Genomic DNA, 9,324 nt, shown 5'->3' on the forward strand with positions numbered 1-9,324 from the left:
TTGGCCGAAGTGCAAATTCTTTTAAACCCATTTAAGAGATGGGAAAACAACTGAGGGGCAGAGATATGGACTGATTTTTCTAAGTCTCCACAGTTGGTAGACCGGCGAAGCTGAGATCTAAACCAATTTTCTTTTTCCATGCGAAGTGCGGGGTAGTACAGCTTATCTTAAAGTTTGGATTCTCCATTCCATTTTCTTTTCTTTCTTTCTTTTTTTTTTTTTCTTAAAGATTTCATTTATTTATTTGACAGAGACAGAGACAGCCAGCGAGAGAGGGAACACAGCAGGGGGAGTGGGAGAGGAAGAAGCAGGCTCATAGCAGAGGAGCCTGATGTGGGGCTTGATCCCACAACGCGGGGATCACACCCTGAGCCGAAGGCAGACGCTTAACCGCTGTGCCACTCAGGCGCCCCTCCATTCAATTTTCTACCTTGTTTCTCAAAACTCACTTTTAGAATCCGAGTCAGAACTTAGGGAAGTACAAGCAACTAGTAAGATAGGTGAGAGAAAGTCTTAAGAAGTTGGGAGTGAAGACGACTGCAGGCTATTTAAAGTCTGGTGAATTACTCTTACTACTATTATTAACCCGGAGATTCTCAATCATGCTTACAGCTTAATTTCAAAATATACTGCATGGTTTATTTCTAGCTGTCTTCTGGATATTTCCACTGAACTTTCAATTAAAAGTTACCATTTCCCCAACAAAACCTGCCCCTTTGGCTGTATTTTGAATCTGCGATAACTTTATCATTGTTCACTCATTTACTCATATTAGAAACCTTGGAGGTATCCCAACCATGCTTTGCTAATCAGTCACCAATCCGACTGATTCTACAACTGAGATGTTTGGAATTCTTTCCTTCTTCATCATTCCTACTGCCATTTCTTTGTCAGGTCTTTAGCATTACTTACCTGGACTATTGTTGCAAAAGACTCCTGATCATTTGCCCCACCTACCCTCTCCACTACACTCTGAAGGTCTTCCACTCTCCCACCCCATGGCTCCCCAATTGTGTACAGCATTCAAGATAGCTAATGTTCATATGTATAAGCCAAATTTCACATTTCTTCTCTTTAGTATTTATATAAAAACAGCTCAAAGACTCTTCCCAGCGCTCCATTTATATATTTGATGGTGGTAGCAGGGAGTTTCTCCTAGCCACTTCTTGCTCTGATTTCCCTTTGAATTTACAGTCTCGCTCTTGGCAATTGACCGTTCTTTCTTTCCCAAAGGAGAAGCATTGCCTCTTTTCCTGTCTTCTGCCAAAGCAAAACTTCTCTTTGCCTCCGGGCTCTGTCACTTCTTCTCCCTAGGGCTCCCTCTGAAAGTTAGATTTCTCTTGCTTCACAGAATAGAGAAATTGAGGTCTTCACTCTCTACTGGATTCCTTTGGGCATATAGATTAAAAGACTCATTACCATGCTCTACTAAACAAGGGTTCTCCACTTTGGATCTCATTTCTGGAGGACTGATGAACAGGTGGGGGGTTTGAAAAATTCAGTTTCTTGGGTTCTACCATCCCAGTAATTGGAAGGGAATAGTACATAGAAGTATTCCCACTGGTCAGACTTAAGTAAACGGTAAACTGGTACATTCAGATTTTTGTTTTAAATAACACTTTCTCTGGGTCCATTTTATATGTTATATATGTGTGACTAAATAAAAAAGAAAGAAATCATAGGGAAGTATAGCAAACAAATGGCCAGGACTTTTGGGGGCATGGGTTTTGTTGTTGTTGTTGTTGTTGTTGTTGTTTTTAAAGATTTTATTTATTTATTTGACAGAGATAGAGACAGCCAGCGAGAGAGGGAACACAAGCAGGGGGGAGTGGGAGAGGAAGAAGCAGGCTCATATCAGAGGAGCCTGATGTGGGGCTCGATCCCATAACGCCAGGATCACGCCGAAGGCAGACGCTTAACCGCTATGCCACCCAGGCGCCCCTGGGGGCATGGTTTTTATAAGAGCATTTAAAAATATATAGTTAATAATGTCAAGGACTTAGAGCTGTTATTACAAAGAAAAATAAATGTAATATAAATGTATTTAATACTAAATAAAATACAGTAAGCCCTACTTTATTTGAAAATTGATTTAATTTTTTTTTAAAGATTGTATTTATTTATTTGAGACAGAGTGAACAAGAGAGAGAACACAACCAGGGGGAGTGGCAGAGGCAGAGGGAAAAGCAGGCTCCCCACTGAGCAGGGAGCCCAAACCATTGGGCTCTACCCTCAACAGAGTCAGCTTGTCCCTTTCCCTCCCCCTCTGCTCCTCCCAACACCCATGGTCTCTCTCTCAAATAAATGAATAAAAATCTTAAAAATATATATTAAAAAATATTTTAAAAAATCACTTTGTCTTTTTAACTGAAATGGTAATGATTTTGTCATTTCAAACACAAATGCTAGCAGCACCAATCTCATTCAGATACTGGATACTTACAATTTCCTTTACCCTAGTAGTCAGGGTTCAGTGCGTAAAAAGAAACTAATCTAGATATTTTAATAAGAAAGGAACTTAATTAGGGGAATTAGATGTTTCCAAAATCCTTGAAAGATTGGAGGAGCAGATTCAAGTCTGGGGCTGCCTGAGCGACTGCCAGAACCCTGCAGCTCTACATTTGGGGAGACAGGAATCCAGAATTAGCCACACTGAGTTCAAGAAACTACTAGGATAGGGGCGCCTGGGTGGCACAGCGGTTAAGCGTCTGCCTTCAGCTCAGGGTGTGATCCCGGCGTTATGGGATCGAGCCCCACGTCAGGCTCCTCAGCTATGAGCCTGCTTCTTCCTCTCCCACTCCCCCTGCTTGTGTTCCCTCTCTCGCTGGCTGTCTCTATCTCTGTCTAATAAATAAATAAAAANAAAAAAAAAAAAAAAAATCTTTAAAAAAAAAAAAAAAAAAAAAAAGAAACTACTAGGATAACTGTGACCCAGCTGTTAAGAAGCCAGAATCAGAAACTGTTGCCAGCACTGCTACGACTGCCTCTTAACTCCCACACTCAAGACTGGACACTGGAGCAAAGCTGTAGAAAAGCCCTGTGTCTCCATGGCCTTGCTTGCCAGCAGAGTAAAGGCCAGGAAGATGGCCTCCCCACTACTTTTGTCCTGATATCCTGCCAGTGCATCGAATTAGAACCAGAACTCTAATTGTAAGGGAGTTGGGAAATGAACACGTTAGCTTTCCATCTTCTGCTGTGTGCTAGTTGACCACATCCAACCATTTTCTTCTTCCTTAGAATCACCTGGTTCATGTCTACCTTTCTTCCTTCGTCTTTGATGCTGTGAGACTGTCGCAGGGTCGTGGAGTGCAAGGGCCAGGAAAGAAATCTTGAGACATTTCAGGGTGCAACTTAGTAATATTCATTTAAGCAGCATGAAGACCCATGGGCGGAAAGGGCTGCACTTTTGCTGTATAAAGCTAATGGCTACATTTCTCTGCTGCTTATCATTGGGTTTGATTTTGACTATCAGTGAGATATACAGGCAATCATGAGACCCTTTAACAATGGAGCAACCACTGTGTATTTGATCCTTATCAAAACTATGTAGGCTATAGGTCAGCCTTCTGGGTGAAAGGTAAACATTTTCCCGCTTCTATCCCTCATCAAGACTACATTTCTGGGGCGCCTGGGTGGCACAGCGGTTAAGCATCTCCCTTCAGCTCAGAGCATGATCCCGGCGTTCTAGGATCGAGCCCCACATCAGGCTCTTCCGCTATGAGCCTGCTTCTTCCTCTCCCACTCCCCTGCTTGTGTTCCCTCTCTCGCTGGCTGTCTCTATCTCTGTCAAATAAATAAATAAAATCTTAAAAAAAAAAAAAAGACTACATTTCTCCTCCCACTCCCCCATCCTGCCATGTGCACGTTCACACTCACATGTTTCCCATTTTTTTCTCCTTCCCACTTACCATATCCTTCAATGATCAGTCAACATATCACCTCCACGGTGAAACCTTCCCTGAATTTTTTCTTCAACAGACTCAATTGTGTCTTTCTACGGCTCTCATAACACTTTGTGCACTCACAGCTATAGTATATAAATTTACATTGTAATTTGTTGTTTTTCTTTCTACCAGATCGTGAAACACTCAGACTGTTGTCAATGTCTAGTCCAGTGCCTGGTTCAGAGTGAATAGATGTCGATGGAGTAGATGATAAATGATGAGAATGACAGGTCCTTATCCCCTGGAGCTTTAGTAAATGAGAGAAATATTCTTATAAGGCAGACAAAATTATATTGGGAAGTCTTCATTATATCCCAAGGCTTCTATTATTTCGATAGTCCCCTTGAAATGTAAAAGGAAATCGACTTAATAAGAAGCTCCCCCAGACTAGGTTGAGGAGGCACTGTCCCATAATGTCCCATAATGTCCCATAATGGAAGAGAGAATCAATCTATCAGTCATTTTGCCCGGTTTCTTAAGTGTAGTCTTAGCTGAGAAGAGAGACCTGTGAAGATCTACCCTCTCAACCTACCTCCAACCCAGCAATCTGAGAGGAAATACAGGGTTTGGCAAAGCTAAATGCCTCAGATTACAGCCTTTTGGATACTGAAAGGCAGCTAAACCTCGGAGGTTATTAGTATACCTGGAACTTGTTTTTTGTGCAAACCCAACATCTATGAAGATGGGAAGAGAGGAGAGGATCGGCAATAAAGAACAGAGGTCCAACTGGCACAGACTTCATGGAATAGAAGTGAGGGGGGCCAAGAAAACCAGGGCTTCTAAAGCCGGAGAGCCTGGACATTGGGAGAAAAATCCGAACCTTTTCCTTCCTTACACTGGCCTCTGACAGCTCTTGTGCTTGAGAACTAGTTCAATAAGGCTGATTTCTCTGAAATAGAAAGAACAATAGGCCAGTAAATCTTAGAGACTGGATATTTTAGCTTTTAGGTAGTTATCTAAATAACTTGTTGGAGGCTGTGGTAATTATGGGGTCTACCCCCAAATTAAAGCTACAGCTGTTCAATTATTTTTCCTTGTTTATCTATGTAGGCAACTATTAAGATATAACATTTTCTATTCCTGTGTGACACGTAAGATATTTTGCTTCCCATGGCTCCAATTATTGTTATCTTTTTTTCCTACAGGTTGTTTCTAAGTTATGCAGCCTCTCCCCTGCCCCCCCAAAAGAATTCACTGCATTTGAAGCGGTATATTTCAAGGAAGACAGCAAAAAAAGTACGAGGTTCCTTTCCTAAGCTATACTTTGTAAGAAAAGGGATTGGGGGGGGGACTTCATTTTTTAATCTGCCAACTGGAAAACTTTCCTCTTCCATCCCCCTTCCACCCAGGAATTGCTGATCTGAAGGTCAGTGTATTTAGAATTCTACTGTCATAATAAAACAAGTCCCAGCTGATGTCTTTTCATATTGTTAGAAGGACAGACCTGAATTACCTAAGAACTTTCACATACAATTGCTATTCTGATATTCAAGTTTTGATAATAAAATAAGTGCTAAAGCTTAGAGCATGCTTTTAAGAAATGCCTGAATAACTCTACACGTGACTAATCAAAGGAGAAGGTTGCTTGTCTAGTCTTAAATTCAAGAGTGAAGTTATTTCTTTTAATTAACATGTACATTTTTATTTTGTTCAAAAACCGATATTGTAATGAGTCTGTTTTGCTCAGCCATGGCTTTTAAAGTTTATTTCAATTTTTTTTCAACTCCCCATTTTGAAATACTGTCAGACTTATGAAAAACTTGCAAAAAAATAGTATGAAGAATTACCATATACTCTTCATCCAGCTTACAAATGTCAGCACAGTACTATTTTCAAAGCAGGACATTAATTGGACAGAATACTACCTAGTAATCTACAGATTCAAATTTACTTATTCAAATTTTATCATGTCCTACTAATGTATCTTTTTTTCTGCTCAGGATCCAATCCAAGATTTTGCACTGCGTTTAGCTTTCATGGTTCATTAGTCTTTAATCTTAAAAAACAAAATACTGTTTTTCTTTGTCTTTCATGACTTTGACTCTTGGAAGAGGACTGGTCAGTGAGAGCGTTGCTCAATTTGGGTTTGTCTGATATTTCCTCATGATTACATTCAGGTTACACATTTTAATCAAGAATGTCATAGAAGTGACATCGTGCCTCTCAATTCATCCTATCAAGAGGAACATAGTTGATGTGTCCTATCACTGGTGATGCTAATTTTGATCACTTAGTTAAGGCGGCATCTGCCAGCTGCCATTTCACCACTGGAAAGTTACTATCTTCCCTTTTAAATTAATAAGCACCTAATGAGGTGATACCTTTTTTTGTAAAGATTTTATTTATCCATTTGCCAGAGAGAGAGCGTGGGTGCAAGGATAAGCAGGGAGAATGGCAGGCAGAGGGAGAAGCAGGCTCCCCATTGAGCAAGGAGCCCGATGTGGGACTCCATCAAAGGACCCTGGGATCATGACCTGAGCTGAGGGCAGACACTTAACCCACTGAGCCACCCAGGTGGACCAAATGAGGTGATACTTTGAAACTACATGAATATTTTGCTTTTCATCATACTTTTGGACAACTTATCTTAGGGTCCATTAATTATCTCTGCCTGAAGTAATTATTACTATTATGTTTGCCAACAGTGATTTTCTATTTCCATCATTCCCTCCATATGTGTTAATTGGGATACTGCTATAGGGAATAGTTTAGTTAGTTACTTAGTTAGTTATGGATTTGGCTTGACTGTCTGGAGACCATCACTTAGGAATGGTTTGTGAAGGAGAGACAACACAGCGACCTTTGGGTACTATGCTCTCTAGTCCATCCCATAAGAACTACTCCCTTTGTGCTATTTGCGCGTCGTATTGTGGGGGGAGGGTCTGGAAAAGAGCTCCCGTGTCTTTGTGGGGAGGACCTAGAGAACATCTCTCATTATCCATCTGTTTGCATCCACTCATCTACATTAAGGCTGGACATCTTTGCAAGAAGGCGGCTTTGAACTCTGTGAAAGCATATACAATATGTGTGATAGACTGGCAGGGTCTTCCCAGGAGCCAGAATTTTAGAAGGAATAACGTGGAGCATGAGAGCCATAGGAGCACCTTATAAGAGAAGAAGGACCCTGGTTAGGGAAGTCAGACCCAGTAACAGAGCCTCAGAGAGGGTGGAGATTTTGATCATTGTTGTAGAACTTACCCCAACATAGACCTCCGGCGGGGGGCGTGACCCTCGGCAAAAGTTGTTTAGCATATTCATTAAAATAACTGTGAGACTAAATGCACGGTGGATCCACACACCCTGACTGTGGGATCCTACGTCGCTGCTCCTGAGTATCACCCAGAGGGAATATTCTCCTCCTCGCTTTGGAAGATTGGCATTTGGACCTCTGAGCTCAAGCACAACATTTCAGTTCCAGCTCCACCAGACCAGCGACGCGGCTCTAGCTGAGGGGCACCAGGGGTAGCGCTAGGCATCGTCGAGGTTCTGCTCCACCGGTATCCAGGGGACAGCCAGGGGTGCAGGAGCAGTTTCAGTTCTGGGTGTCACTTCTACGGAATCGCCTGCCCCTGAGGTTGAAATACTAGTCGAAATCACAGGAATGGCAATACATGAACATTACCGACACATGGACACATGGAAGACCCCCGAGGATTCTAGCAATTTCTAGAAAGAAGGACACTATTAAAAATTGGACCTCTTACAGAGAGTTGAGCAAGTGGGAATGAGGTATAATTGAGATTTCGATATTAATATCTATAGGGCTTCATTTGTACCTGTTGTCTTAAGATAACGAGGCACCAGGATCTAGGGTTAAAACAATGATTTACCCTAGTCTGCTTGGTCTTCAGAGCACACATATTAGCTATTTCCAACCCATGGAGAAACAAGCAGATTTTCATGAAACATTATCTTTTTGTTGCAAATGAATAATAATAATTGCATCATCCTTATTCAGAACTTTGTCTTCTATATGACTTTAATTGTGCTAATCCATGATCTGGTTGTTGAACTTTATAAAATGCATAAGTAACCCAGAGGCAATTGTGATTACGATGCCCACCTACCAGAAAAATCTAACATGGGGTAAGGCATGGACAGTCATGACTGAAAACCTTTATCTTTCAGTAGCTTGGAAAATTCAGGAGACAAACTAAAGAATCTGAGAAACAAGGTCCAAAGGAACATGAGGTTTGCCATTTTGGGAGCATGCTGGGTGTCTTTCACTTTTCTAGACCCCGTTCTCACCCTTCTCCATTACTTTGTGATCAGGAGGCTGATCAGGGTCTTCTTCCCGCTCAGGCTTCTGGGCACATTCAGCCAATGGAGACTGCCAGCAGGAGATTGGAGGGAGGGGAGAGAGGGTCAGGTTGCTTAGTCTGCCAGTTCTTTTCCCTGCTGGGAGGCAGTGGTCTGGTTGTGTCCTTGACTGAAGATCACAGGTCTTGTTAGGTGGCCCTCTCCATTCAAATCTTTCAGTTGGGGTTCTGGAAACAGTTCCCTCCCCTTGGCCCTTCAGGCTTAGGCATAAGGTAGGCTCCAGCTGCTACTAGACTGAGGACAGAGGCAAAGAGCTCTCTAGGAAGAAGAGTATCAAGGGTGGGATAATGCTGGATGCTGGTGGGTGGGCTGGCTTGATGAAGGAACACTGGGGTCCATCTGTCCTCCTTTTCAGGAGGTAGAGAATGAACAGGTTCCTCCAGCAGACATTTTTGCTACTTCCTATAGGGTATTACCAAAGAAAACTATATTGATATTTTTCACCTATCACACTAGCAAAGATCAAAAGTTTTGATAAAACTGTTGGCAAGAGTGCGGGGCAATAGGCACTCACCCATTGCTGGCAACAGTGTTATATTCTGTTACATTTAAAAAAAAAAAGCCAAGCGCAACATTTTAATGCTTTCATAAAAAGGGGATAAAAATATATGTAACATTTTTGCTTGTTAGGGGCGGGTGATTAGCAGCCGGCAGGTAGGACTGGAGCAGAGGTTTTTCACTGTATACCTTCTTGAGCCATGTGACCCTATGCACTGATTTTTTTTAATCATAAAAGTCAAACTGCAGGGCACCTGGGTGGCTCTGTCAGTTAAGTGTCCAACTCTTAATTTTGGCTCTGGTCATGATCTCAGGGTCATGAGATCGAGCACTGCATTGGGCTCTGTGCTCAATAGGGAGTCTGCTTGAGATTCTCTCTCGCCTTCTCCTTCTGTCCCCTCTTCCCCTGCATGCACGCCCTCTCTAAATAAATAAATAAATAAATACAATATTTTTTAAAATTTCAAATTTAAAAAACAAAAGAGTAGGAGGAGGAGAAGGAGCAGCCGCCGTAGCAGCAGCAACCGTAGCTGAAGACAAAGGACTGCTTTCCTCGCCCTGT

The sequence above is a fragment of the Ailuropoda melanoleuca genome, chromosome 1 (genome assembly GCF_002007445.2).
Source record: "Ailuropoda melanoleuca isolate Jingjing chromosome 1, ASM200744v2, whole genome shotgun sequence".
Taxonomy (NCBI): domain Eukaryota; kingdom Metazoa; phylum Chordata; class Mammalia; order Carnivora; family Ursidae; genus Ailuropoda; species Ailuropoda melanoleuca.